Source organism: Miscanthus floridulus, chromosome 14, assembly GCF_019320115.1.
Source record: "Miscanthus floridulus cultivar M001 chromosome 14, ASM1932011v1, whole genome shotgun sequence".
Lineage (NCBI taxonomy): Eukaryota > Viridiplantae > Streptophyta > Magnoliopsida > Poales > Poaceae > Miscanthus > Miscanthus floridulus.
Window position 1 is genome coordinate 21,398,547 of NC_089593.1, and position 15,054 is coordinate 21,413,600.

Below are 15,054 nucleotides of genomic sequence, written 5' to 3' on the forward strand. Positions count from 1 at the left end.
TAATTCTGGATCCACCCGCGGCCTCTCTCCTCCTCCCGCGCCCTCTCTTTTCTCTCTCTCATCCTCCTTCCCCAGAGCGCCCGCACCCTCTCTCTCTCCTCCTCTCCTCCTCCATCCCTAGAGCGCCCTCCCTAGATCTGTCCCGGCGGATCCGGCCCCCTAACTCTCCCGGCGCGGCGGCGCCCTGCCCTCTCTCCTCCTCTTCTCTTCCATCCCAGAGCGCCCGCGCCCTCCCTCTCCTCCTCCCTCCCCAGATCCGTCCCGGCGGATCCAGCCCCCTCCCTCTCCCGGCGCGGCAGCGCTCTGCCCTCTCCCTCTCCCAGCGCGGCGACGCCCTCTCCCTCCCTTTCCCGACGGTGGTGCCATCCCCCCTTCCTCTCTCGGCATGGCGGCGCTCCCCTGCCTCTCCCTGCGCGGCGGCGCTCCTCCACCGCCTCCACCAGATCTGGCCCCGGCGCGGGTAGATCCGGCGATCGTGGCACACGGGGAGGCCGGATCCGCCCCCGGCGCGGGCGGATAGATCTGGCGTGCGGCCCTCCTCAACCGGCACGGCGGCGCCCTCCCCCCTCCCTTTTCCGGCGCGGTGGCGCCCTGCCCCCTCCCTCTCCCGGTGCGGCGGCGCCCTGCCCTCTCCCTTTCCCAGCGCGGCGGCGCCCTCCCCCTCCCGTTCCCGACGGTGGCGCCCTCCCCCCTTCCTCTCTCGGCATGGCGGCGCTCCCCCTGCCTCTCCCTTTCCCGGCGGCGCTCCTCCACCGCCTCCACCAGATCCGGCCCCGACGCGGGCGGATCCGGCGATGGTGGCGCACGGGGAGCCCGGATCCGGCCCCGGCACGGGCGGACGGATCTGGCGACGGTGGCGCACAGGGAGGCTGGATCCGGCCTGGGCGTGGCGGCGGCCTGGGCGTGGTGGCGCGGCGTGGTGGTGGTGCGGCGTGGTGGCGGCGTGGCGTGGTGGGGCCTGGGCTTGGATTTTTTTTTTCTAAAAAATTGTTTACCGAGTATATTTTGGGCACTCGGCAAAGTCTTTGCCGAGTGCTCGACAAAAAACACTCGGCAAAGTTAGTTTGTCGATAAATTTTTGACATGTGTCGTTTACCAAGTGTTACACTCGACGAACTGTTTGCGAGTGTTTTAGTTTATTTGCCGTGTGCCGCTCCGTTCCCCGTAGTGATGCTCATCCGTTGTGCATATATATACATGCACGTTCTGTTCAAATATAAACATATATAGATATCCACAAAATGTGTCCTTTATTTCTCTTGGGCTTGTCTATCCCGTGTCCGGATAAAACTTTCCTCCTGCACCTGAATTTTCGTACCTGGGTCAAAAAATTTCCTGCTACGCCTGAATTTCATGAGTATGTTATCAGAAAAATTCAGATGTTTTTTAGAGGAGTTCCACACTCAGATTAAACGTGTCAGGTGGAATATCCCTTCTCCACACTCGAATTTTTAGATACATCAATTCTACCTAGAAATTACATCAAAATAATTACCGTAACTCTAGTGCAAATCGAGTGTAGTAAATCCAGCATAAGTTCACACAAACTAAAATTGGGGTGTGTGAGAGAACATTTTTCACTCGAATTATTAGTTACACCAATTCTACCTATATATTGCTCTAAAATAATCATTGAAACTCTAGTATAAGTTGTTGTAAATCCAGTATAAGTTGACAATAACTAAATTGGAGTGTGGGAAAGAAGATATCCGTTTGAATCTTAGTTATATTCCCCTCCATGCATGGTATTTACAAGAAAAAAAGAGAAAGTAAAGAAAAGGCCAAAAAAAAAGATATATGGGATAAAAGATTTTCACTCAGGCCGATATAGCAGCAAAATTGTTCCTTCTCTTCTGAAAATCATTAGAAATATGAGAGATGACCGTGAGCAAACTAACCCCTAGTGGCAACTACTGCTAGAGAACTAGAGATGCATGCGCCAACTGGACGACTCCTCGCCCTTTAGCACATTTGGACAAGACTTGGACCAAAGATATAGAGCCATGCGTCTTTGTTTATTCCTTGAGTGCTGTTGCAGTCAAGTAGGCAAACTGATACGTATGCAAGGGCTTGTGGCCAGAGTTGGAGTTGCCTTCTTTCACGGGCGGCACCCGATGGGTTAGGCTAAAGGGCATGTGCACTGGTATATACGTCAGTGACAATGCAACATGTGTGTGTGTGTGTGTGTGTGTGTGTGTGTGTGTGTGTGTGTGTGTGTGTGTGTGTGTGTGTGTGTGTTATATTTAGAGAAAAGAGAGATAACAGAAAGAGGCCGTTTTGCATAGCAACTATCCCAAGCTAAAATTTAAGAGTTCTGCCAAATGGCGATGAGAAAAATGACCTTGGCATACAAGAGTACTCTGCCCATCAACCTTTTGTTGGCTGAAATGCATTCAATCATAGGAATCTAAGGATCCCTTCCCAAACAAGTGGATCTACTTTTCAAAGTCTTCTGTTATGTAGGGTCAAACCCTAATCGCCACTAGTAGAGAAATGACCTTTCATCCGCTTCGATTTTGGGCTTTAGTCTCGGTATTTTTTACGTCCGGGAGTAAAGGAAGAACTAATCCCGATTGGAGCTACCAACAGGGACTAAAGGTCCCTGTCCTGGCACGCTTTCGCAGCATGCCACCTTTAGTCCCGGTTGGTGTTACCAACCCGAACTAAAGGTCGACCTTTAGTCCCGGTTGGTGTCACCAACCCGGACTAAAGGTCCTTCAACCTTTAGTCCCGGTTGGTGTCACCAACCCGGATTAAAGGTATCCCACCCGGGACTAAAGGTACCCCACAGGTCAATTCAAAAGAAGAGTGTCCAGGACCCTGTCACATATGGTGTACAGCTGAATTGGTAAGGAATTTATGCGCGAGGAAAGAGGTCCTGGGTTCGAATCTCACACATCGCAAGAGAGGTCTCCCTACAATTTTGTTTATTTTTCTCCTGAGGATGGACCTTTAGTCATAGTTATGTGACCCGGGACTAAAGGCTAGGACCTTTAGTCCCGGATTCGTAGTCCCGGTTGGGAAACCGGGACTGCAACCCATTTCTCTACTGGTCGCCTTCGTCTCCTAGTTGGTGTCTGTTCATAACTCGCGGAATAAGGATGCATGGGCGAGAACAGTTCGGTAGGGGGGATATGGAGCTGGGTATGTGGATGGTATTTTTTTAGGGTAACGGGTGCAATTTCATTTTTGGGGGCCATGTGGCCACGAGAAGCAGCTCAGAACCTCAGTTTCATGAACGGGAATGTGGAGCTATATATACTTGTAATATAATTGTACTGTGAAAACATAAATGTTCTCGGAATGACGTTTTCGGAACAAGAAACATGGAACAAGAAACATGGCCATGCTCCACATTTCTGGTTGCTAAGGTCTAGTTCAGTTAACCATAATGGCTTCCCAAGAAATTTGCCCATGATTGAAGGCCTTTTCGCTTCTTTTAACCGTATGCTGGATTTAAATTGTTTCAAAACAAGGACATAGACCAGTTGTGACCATTGTGCTAGTTGTTTGTTTGCACCATTCAAGTGACAACCATCTTCATTCTATGTTAGAAAATCAAATTGTGGAAATAGTTGGGAAAATCAGAAACAACGTCTTCATTCTTTGTAAAAACTAAATAATTGTTGAAATAAGATGAGAAAATCGAAAATACAATCTATTGTTGCCTTTTGAGCCCATGCAGGGAGCTATGCGGAGGGCAGAAAAAGAAGAGGACTTGAGGAGACATCCTTTTGGCTGTAGCCTCCCCACCCATGGCTCACTGGCTCGGGGCCTTTTTCTTCTTTTAATTTCTGTTGGGATAAGACCAGTGCGTAGATAAGCCACTTGTAGGCCCAGCTGTTTTTGGAAGAGGCAGTATACAGACGCCGATGGACCGGCGCCAAATGGAACGGACATTTTCTTTGGCCTCGTTATCTCTACAAAATTCCTTCATCTCGTTTCTATAGAAAAGAAAAGAAAAAGAAAAAAAGGAAATTGGCCCGTACGCAATCGTCCATCGACTATATGTGTTTATTAGCAAAATTCTCCATGAGACCGCCACTGCTCAGCTTATAGCATAGTACCGAGTCAATGCTTACCAAGTTTATATAGTACAAAAATATAAATACAATACCAAATACTACCTCCATTCTCCCTATTTAGTCAAACTTTAGATAATTTGACTAATTGTATTCTTTAATTTACTTCGTTGTCCCAAAATAAATACGCAGCTCACATTTTAAGGAGTCCACCAATCTTAAGTTTGACCAAACATATACCAAAGGTATGCTTATGATATCAAATACACATCATTAGACTAAACACGTCGTATATTTTCAATAAATCTAGTCAAACATGAGATTGACTTCTTAAAGTGCGAGATGTGCACTTATATTTTGGGATGGAGGAGAATGTAGCTTCCATACTCCATCACCTCCGAACTCTGACCTTCTGGCGTGGCTCCAATGATGTGGTGATTCGAAATAATTGCATGGACTCAGAGATTTCATATTTGTTGTTCTTTCATTTAGTTTTTTACAGAAAAATAAACCACGCATGCATGGGGCCGAAGAGCAATAATCATGACACAGAAATAAATTGAGATCAACTGCATGCCTTTTTATTTCTTATAATGTGGAATAATACAAATAAAATAACAAGCATCGATCTTGAGTGTGTACCAACTACATTATTACAGAAACATCGATCGGTGGATCCAATCCATGGAGGATCATGGGTGACCTAGCTCGTCGAACTTTGTCGGACGCCAAACGAATAGGGGAAACCAAATAACAAACAGACATGCATACATAGGGAGATATCAGCAGGTACGAGCTAGCGTGTATGGGATATGTCAAGTTTGTTATCCCTGCTCGGCGGCTTAGCACGCCTCTTTGCTGAAAAAGGGGTTAAGGGAGCCCCCACCGGCCTCACACCTCTCCTTGCAGGTCTCCGCCGCCGGAAGGGCAGCCATCAGCGCGAGCGTGACGAGCAGCAGCACCGCCATGAAGAGGACCATCTTGTTGGAGGCCATTTTTGGGTTTGTTGGTGAGATCTCTCTCTCTCTCTCTCTCTCTCTCTCTCTCTCTCTCTCTCTCTCTCTCTCTCTCTCTCTCTCTCTCTCTCTCTCTCTCTCTCTCTCTATATATATATAGATATATATAGATATATATATATATATATAGATATATATATATATATATATATATATATGGGAGAGGCTATTCGGTAGCCAGCTACAGAATAAGTTATTCTGTAGCCACCTCCATTTACCATAATTTTATATACTAATTTACGATAATGTCAATATATATTTACTATAGTTGGGTTACTATAACACATAGGGATATTTACCATAACGTTATAGTAAACCACTTAGTAAGGAGTTACTATAATCTCATAAATTAACATAGTAATTATAGTAACTCAAGGTGGCTACAGAATAAGTTATTTTGTAGCCAGCTATAGAGTAGTTATTCTATATATATATAGTGTTGGAATATAAGTGAATTGTCCATCTCTTCTCATCAGTTTACAGTACCGGATTCAGTTTCTTTGCCGAGTGCCTCAGGCACTCAGCAAAGACCGATATACACTCGGCAAAGACCTCTTTGCCGATTGCACTTTATCGGGCACTCGGCAAAGCCTTTGTCGAGTGCTAATCTGACACTCGGCAAAGAAAAGTCGCCATGACTGGTCTTTGCCGGGTGCTCGGCACTCGGCAAACTACCTCTTTGCCGAGTGCCAGTTGTTTGCGGAGTGCTTTCTCTCTGGCACTCGGCAAATAGCCTCTTTGTCGAGCGCCCGATAAAAAGAACTCGGCAAAGTCTGGGACACTCGGCAAAGAAGCCGTCTCCGGTAGTGTTAAGTTTTTGGGTTGAACTGGTCGGTGCATGCAACTTAATATGCTATCAGAGCCGAAGGTCTTGAGTTTGAATCCTGGTTAGCGCAATTAAATAAAATAATTGTTGCTCACTCCTATTCCACATCTGAGGCTTGAGGGAGCCTTCATGTGAGGGGGAGTGTTGGAATATAAGTGAATTGTTGACCTCTCCTTATGAGCTTAACCTTTTGGGCCGGAGGGAGTAGTAAATTGGGAAAGAGAGCCTGTACCTGAGGCCACGAGGGCTTGGCGCCCTACCGAGCATTTGGATGCCCGCGTACGTGTGCTTTCGGACACATCTTATAGCATAGTACCATCGCGCGAGTTTGTTTGCACCATTCAACTCACAATCATCTTCATTCTATGTAAAAAAACACAAATTGTGGAATTAGGTGGGAAAATCAGAAAGACAACCGTCTTCATCCCTTTGTAAGAGTCAAAAAAATTTGTGGAAATAAGATGGGAAAATCGAAAATACAATCTATTGTTGGTCTTTTGTGCCGGTGCAGAGGGAGCTATGCAGAGGGCACAAAAAGAAGAGGACCAGAGTAACATCTTTTCGGGCTTTTGGCAGTTGCCTATAGCCTCATCGCGCATGGCAAACTATCTCGGAGGCCTTTTTCTTCCTTTTTTTTTTGGTTGGGAGAAGGCAAGAGCGTAGATAAGCCACTTGTAGGCCCACCCACCTGTTTTTCAAAGAGCATACAAAGGATGATGGACTGGCGCCAAATGGAATGGGCCTTTTCTTTTGCCTCGTTATTTCAGCAAAATTCCTTCATCTCCTTCTATAAAAAAGAAAGAAGGGGGGGGGGGGGGGGGGGGGGGGGGGGAGAAAATTGGCCCAGGTCGTCTGGTCAAATTGACCACTAAATTCAGATTAAAGCATATATACGCAATCACCGAATATATAAATGTGTTTATCGGCAAAATCTGTCGTGACACCGCAGCTTATAGCATATATAGTACCGAGTCAATCATACCAAGATAGTTATAAAAAAATGCATACCAAGTTTATATAGTGCAAAAATATAAATATGATACCAAATAAGTATCAACATTATTTCTTTTCATTGAATATATTTTTATAATAGACCTATTTAATGTCACAAATATTAATATTGTTATATAGATTTAGTCAAATTTTAGATAGTTTGACTAATTGTATTCTTAATCTTTATCAGTATTGTTTTCCTTAGATTTTAGATAAGAAAGAGACAGGTCAAAATGACTTGTGGTGCCCTGTCGACAGCAAGATAGGTTTGGCCTGGTGAGACCGCATCTATGTAGTGTAGTTATAGGCGCACTAGGTCCAAGAGTAATCCATCCGTCCATAAAAGAATGTAATTATAAGATGCGTTCCAATCAAACCAACTCAAATTTGATTAAGTTTATAGGAAATAGTATTAGCATTTATGTCTCCAGATAAATTTATAGCGAAAATATATTTTATAACTAATCTAATGGTATTTTTATTTTGTATCATGAATGTTAGTATTTTTTCATATAACTTTAGTCAAAGTACAAACTGTTTGTCTCTTCAAAAATCAAGAATTGCATTCTTTTACGGACGGAAGGGGTACCTTACTGCCTCAGTTCTAAAACTAGTGTCCATCTCGAATTGTGAGGAGTCGGACAGTCCAAATTTTGACAAAATATATATAATAAAATATTAATATTTGTGATACTATATAAGCATCATTAGATTGATGGCAATATATATTTTCATAATATAAACCTATTTGTAGATACAAAAGTTGATATATTTTATATAAATCTAGTTAAAGTTCAGATTAGTTAACTTCTGGAAATACAAGATAAAGAATTATTTTCGGATGGAGCTAGTAGCTTCCTTGGACATGTTGCAACACCTCCGAACTCCGATCCTTCTGCTGCCCCAATGGATGCGGTGATTTTAAATGCATGTAGCAGCATGCATGGACTCAGAGATTTCATATTTGTTGTTCTTTCATTTAGTTTTACAGAAAAATAAACCACGCATGCATGGGACCGCAAACGGGGCGGAGGAGCAATAATCATGACACTAAAATAAATTTAGCTCAATTGCATGCCTTTTTTTATTTCTTATAACGTGGAATAATACAAATAAAATAGCAAGTATCGATCTTGAATGGACCAACTAGGGTACTCCCTCCGTCCAGAAAAGAATGTAACTACGTGCTACGTGCCAGTAGAAGTAGTTTATATTTGACCAAGTTTCTAGTGAATAGTATTCATCTTTGTGGTTTCAGATCAATTTATTATGAAAATACATCTCATAATTAATCTAATGGTATTTATTTGGTATTATAAATATTAGTTTTTTTATCTATAATTAGTCAAACTTGAGATACTAAAACATAACACTGTGCTAGAATTATATTTTTTTCTTGGACGGAGGGAGTATTACAGAACGTACCATCGATCGGTGGATCCACGGAGGACCGTGGGTGACTTAGCTCTTGGAACTTAACCAGGACGCCAAAAGAATAGGGGAACCAAAATTTTATGGACAGGTTGCGAACACAAGGTTGATATGTGCCCTTGTGGTTCAGGTTTGTGATGGTGGTTGTCAACGTGATTCGCGTCTTGGGTTGAGTTTGTGAACTAATCATGGCGTGAGTTAGGTTGTGCACCATGTCTCTTGGCTTATGGTGCGCAGGTGTAGAGCTCGGAGGCGATAGTCGACGACGAGGTGAAGGTCAAGTAAGGACGTGCCGTGTCGATGGACCGAGAGCGGTGAAGGACGGACGTGAGGCTTGGACTGAGGGACCAGGAGGCCTGGTGACCAGCCACAGTGGCTACCATTTGGGGACATCGACAAGCGCAAGTGTATATGGGAGTGACCGTGTTGACCGAGTCCAGACAGCGGACGTGCAAGTCGAGTGGAGGCTCTAGATGACCTGGCGCCCAGGCGGTCGAGGACGGAGGTGACACGCGTCGAGTGGCGGGGGACACGTATGGAGTACGCTACTCGCGGCGGTTTGGTGGATTGAGCCTCAAAACCACCGGTGACGGTTTCACGGGTTTGGCCTCAAAACCCGAGCGGAGGTTCCGAGGAGAAACGGGCGACACATGGCGGAATCACAGAGGTTGCGTCGAGGCGAAGCAAATCTGTGCAGGAAGCATGGCCGTCCAATCGACAGAAATCGGGTTGGACCATAATGCCCTCAGGCTTGGTGGTTCGCCCTAAAATATCTAGGGACATTAGTGGAATTGAGTAATAGGCTTATAAATAAGATGGGGCTGCCTCCACTTAACCTCACCTCTTGGCAGTGGCGTAGCTAGGGTTTAATGTAAGGGTGGTCCAACTAAATGTAATGAGCCAAATAATAGTGTTCTAAATATAATATGCATTATATTATAGAACACATATACTGTAGTTTTAACATTCATCCATAATCTATGGTGGTCCATGGCACAACGTGCCACCTAGCTAGCTCCGCCTGTGCCTCTTGGACATTTTTATTTTTATCCTTTAGTTTCTCCACCTAGGGTTTGTTCTTGAGGTCCACAAATTTCAAATTCCAAATTTGTGTAAACACTTGTGAGATTCGAGTTGGGAAGTGAGGCCCTAACCTCACCGTGCCCTCCGGGTTTTTGAAATCACGGTGTCGTGATTTATTTTTTGCGTTTTGGTTCTTTGTTCTTCGATTTCCCGTCGTTCCCCAAATCGTGCTGCTCCGGATTTTGGATTGATTTCAGACGATAATTTTTGGGGATAGGATCGTTCCTAGTTGAATTGTATCTCTGTAAAATTTGGGGACGAATCATGGAGTTTTGAGTCGAATTTCATCTAATTTCGTGGAAGCTTTTTTCTGTGCTCGTCCGTTCAGCAGTTTGTTTTTGCTCTGCTCGTTCTTGGAGGTCGAGCATGGCGTCAGGTAGTAGCACTACCAACGCAGGTGCTCAAGCACCGTGCGTGCTCAAGGGAGCAGTGCTCGGTCCCTGTTCTTGTTCACTGTTTCTTCTCTGAGTCGCAAGCACAGCAGCGGCTTTGCTGTTTTCACGGAGAGCAGTCCCTCTTTTCTGTTCGTCGTTCGCTCATGGCCACGAGGGGCCAAGCTGCGCAAGGGCGCTCTCAGCGCTAGGCGCTCCCTGCGACTGAGCCAAGCGAACAGGCCGTGGATTTCCAGCGCCGTGCGCTCTCGCTCCCTCCGGTCCTCTTCGCGTCGGCGTGCAGCACCACCGTCGCCCTGGGTCTCTGGTTTTTCGTCGTTCTTTTCCGCAGAGGGCACCGGAGGGACCGGTGTACACCGGACGGCCTCCAGGCGGTGCACCGTCAAAGACCGAGCGGTGTCCAGCTCAGGGTGTCCAGTGCCCGCGTCTGCACTCTCTCTCTCTGTCCGTGTTCAACAGGCAGCGCAGCCCCTGTCCTGTTCGTGCTTTGCTCTCGGCTCTTCCTCTGTCTGTGTTCGTTGGTTTTCCCAATTGCGTGCACAGCAGCATGCAAGTTCTTTTGTTGCTGTAGCTTTCAAGCAATATGGTGGAATCTATTTAATTATTCACAAAACTAATCCTTGTATTGATTATTCCATTGATTATTGCTTGAGTATGTGCTCACGTTTGCTCTATTTCTTTCGTCCGTGGTTTACGCGATTGTGATCCGATTTGAGTTCCGTCTTTGCGTTGGTTTTGTGGTGTCCCGCTGTATTCATAGGAAACATCCACCCACTCATTTGGGTCATAGACATCACGTTGGTTGCTCCACGTGTTTGGCGGTGAATTTAGGACAGCGATCGAATATTTCGCTAGAAATTTTACGACTCCTATTCACCCCATCTGGTCACCGTTTTCGATCATTCACAGGTAGATATCAGCATGTACGAGCATTTATGGGATGTCAAGTTTGTTATCCCTGCTCGGCGGCTTCGGACCTCTTTTGGCGGGGACAAGGAGCATGGTGTCCTCGTTGGCGGCGACACAATCTTCCTTGCAGTTCGAGGCGGCCACCGGAGGGGCAGCCTCCAGCGCGAGCGCGACGAGCAGCAGCGCCGCCACGACGAGGACCATCTTCTTGGACGCCATTTTTGAAAGCTTCTCTATTTGTGGTGCGTTAGGTTTGTTGGTACGAGATGTTGTATCTAGTATCTAGGCTTATAGGCCGGAGGGAGCAGTAAATCGAGGAAGAGCGAGCCTGTACGTGAGGCCACGAGAGCTTCGCGCTCTACCGTGCATTGGATGGGTGCATGCGTGTGCTTTTGAACACGTCCGTCCGGAAAACAGGTGTTGTCAATTACAAATTACAAAGTTTTAAATCTCTTTAAACTATATAATTGTGATATAAAGTTTATCTTGATCCGATTTCATATGACAAAAATTATGAATATTTTTTACATAACCTATCTAAGTCGGTTATCCTATCATTGTCGGTTGAAGCCACGAACCACCAGTGATACTCCTATCGCTGCTGGTTCCAAAATAACCATCAGTGATAGTCCGACAGTAAAGGTCTTTTCTAGCATAGTGCTTGGTGCTTGGATGGTGGGGCAACCGGCGAATGTGGCCATATGTGGTATAGTTGACATTGAACTCATTGCAGCACTTCACGAGGCACAGGGCCGTCTCAGAGGTGGTCGACCATCATGGCATACCTAGCCCAAGCATCTTGTCGGCGACGTAGGGTGAGTTCCAGCATCGTGGGGTAGGATTTGACGAAGGATCCATATCAGAGGATAGGATCCGGCAACATAGTTGGGTCAAACCCTAATTGACTCTCTCCTAGTTGGTATCCCTCTCCTGCTGATGGACTGGCACCAAATGGAACGGGTCTTTTCTTTGGCCTTGTTATCTTCGCAAAATTCCTTTACTAGAAAAGAAAGAGAAAAAAAAAGAAAATTGGGCCGGGTCATCTCAACAAATTGACTATTAAATTCAGATTAAAGCATATATTTGCAATCGTGGGCTATATGTGTTTATCGGCAAAATCTCTATGAGACTGCCACTACTCACCTTATAGCATCCTCATCCATCCTGAAATATAACGAATCGGAACGATTTTCAGACAAAATGAGGAGTCTAGGCAAAATACCGCAGTACCCCTCACTAATTAGGAAGGAGTGAATTCCTTCACTTATTGTTTTACTAGTTTAAAAGGAACATTACATGTTATTATTTCCTGCCATGAATTAGAGAGGAAAGGTATAGTGTACTCGGAAGAAAAGTGGTGTTCGCTTAATAAAGACAGAGAATAACTTATATTTTAGTACAACTCTTAATTGTTTATATTTTTCAAGACAGAGAGGGAAGTAGCATGTACCAGAGTCAATGCATATCAAGTCTACATATTGCAAAAATATACATATGACATCAAATGAGTATCCGCAAAACTTTTTTCATTGAATATATTTTTTGTAATAGGCCTATTTAATACTACAAATATTAATATTTTTCTATAAATTTAGTAAAACTTTAGACAGTTTGACTAGTTGTATTCTTTAATATTCATGACAAAGATAGTATTGATATTGCAGTTTCCTTGGTGTCGAAATGACCTGTGGTGCCCTGTCCTAAGCCTGCTAGACAGCAGGGATAGGTTTGTAATTCCTTGGTCCCAAAATAAATACACATCTTCTATCTTGAGGAGTCAACTAATCTTAAGTTACACCTTATTTCCTTGGTTCCAAAATAAATGCACATCTTCTATATTGAGGAGTCAACTAATCTTAAGTTTAGCCAAATATATGATATCAAATACGCATCATTAGACTAATTATGCCATATATTCTCATAGTAAACTTGTTTATAGATATAAATGTTAATAGTATTTTTTTATATTCTATAAATCTAGCTAAACTTAAGATAGTTGATTCCTCGAGGAAGTTGCTTGCAATCGTCGACTCATTGACAGAAAAATAAATCACTCATGCATATTGCATAGGGCCGGGGAGCAATAATCATGACACAAAAATAAATCCAGCTCAATTGCATTCCTTTGTATTTCTTATAATGTGGAATACAAATAAAATGGCAAGCATTGATCCCTTGTGTGGACCGATTACATTATTACAGATCCATCGATCGGTGGATCCATGGAGGAACCATGGGTGACTTAGCTTGTCGAACATTGTCGGACGCCAAACAAAAAGGGAAACCAAATTTCATGGACAGGCATATGCATAGTTCATATAGATAGATGCATGATCTATCGTCCATGCATGGTTAGGCAGATATCACCAGGTATGAGCATTTATGGGATGTCCCACTTCTGATCCAGGTTAGGGTCCCTGGGTCCCTGCTCTTTCGGCGATCGCAGCGCAATTCTTCAGGCATTCCTCCATGCTCATGCCGAGTGGGCCTGTGACCTCGGCGCACCCGGCCTTGCAGTCCATGGCGGCCGCCGGAGGGGCAGCCTCCAGCGCAAGCGCGACGAGCAGCAGCGCCGCCACGACGAGGACCATCTTCATGGACGCCATCTTTGAAAGCTTCTCTTTTTGTGGTGGCTGTTGGTTTTATTGGCGCGAGATGTTGTATCTAGTGCCTAGGCCTATATAGGCCGGAGGGAGTAGTAAATTAAGAAACAGCGAGCGTGTATGTGAGGCCATGAGAGCTTCACGCTCTGCCATGAACCGTCGGTCTGTTCGTTTGATCGTAAATGATCGTGGATTATAAATTAGAATAGTATTTTTTTCTCACACTAAATCAGTCAGCCGTAATAATCCACGATCGTTTCAGCCGAAACGAATAGGCTGTGTATGCGTGCGCTTTTGAGCATGTTTGTCTGGACACGGTTGCGGGCGGGCGGCCTTCCAGTTCCAGGGGATCCGAGGAAATAGAAAAGCTATATATTGCGTGTGATGTGTTTAGCGTCATCACCGTTGGATCTGCACACGGCACACCCGACATCACATCATCTATGCCCTTCATAGGACCGCACGCGTCGTCCTGCTGTTCTGTCTCTGTTTTGTCGATGACTCCGTAAGGCTCGACGAAAAACTCAAAGCTCGTTTGCTCGTTAGCTTGCTCGGCTCGTGGCTGACTCGACTCGGCTCGTTAAGATAATGAGTCGAGCCATGATTTTAGCTCGTTAGCTATAACGAGCCAACTCGAGCCAGCTCGCGAGCCGCTCGCGAGCTAAATGAGCCAAGCTTCCAGGAAAAAAAAGTATCATTTAAGGTTGTTAGATGCATGAATACTATAGTATTTTATTATACTTGTATATATATTAGCGCATATTATTTTTTTATTCGATTTAAGGTTGTTAGATGCATTTCTTTTGTATTATTATTATTCTTAAACTTTAGATAAATACAAATATTATATTTTGTGTATTTTTTATACCTGGCTCGTGAGCTTAACGAGCCAGCTCGAGCTTTTAACGAGCTGAGCCGAAGCTGACTTTCTGGCTTCGTTAGGATAACAAGCCGAGCCGAGCAGCTCGTTATCTTAACGAGCCGAGCCGAAACGAGCCAGAGCCGGCTCGTTATCCAGCCTTACTTCCAAGTGAGCCCCACGTTAAGGTGTTTTTGGAAATAACACGGTTGAATTTTTTTTTCCTTAGGTCAGCCTTAATGGAAGTTTCACATGAGTTTATTTGCATTTCCTCTTAGGCGAGCCTCACAAGAGAGGAGTTTCATCTATTGGCACGATTATCAACTCTACATGAGTCATTAAATTCAAATGTTTATAAAACTATGGCCCTGTTCGGCTTACCCCATATTCGGCTTGTTCGGCTTCTTTTTTCAGCCGGAACAGTGTTTTTATCTCACAACAATTCAGCCGGAACAGTGTTTTTTCAGCCAAGTTTCAGACCAGCGAACGGGGCCATATATGGAATGAAACTATATATTTGAGCATGGATGTTTCATTCATGTTTCATTACCTTTTAGATGTATCTCCGTTCCAAATTATAAGTCGTTTTGACTTTTGGTATGTAGAATTTGCTATATATGTAGACATACGTTATATCAAGATGCATAGCAAAATGGATGTATAAAAAAAAGTCATATATTTTGGAACGGAGAGAGACTAGCAGTTCTTGAAAACAATGTCATGAAACTCTTCATTGAGAATGGCCTTAGAGCAAGTATGATAATGATCTATAGTCAAACTAGTCGACATTATTGCTGATATGGAGAAAAAGAATGGATGAGAGATTGAGAGAATGAAGAACTTGGCTCTCATGCAAACAATATGTTGCCCGCGTGATTTGTTTGGCTTTGTCACTCGATTTTGCCACCGTTGGATCTGCC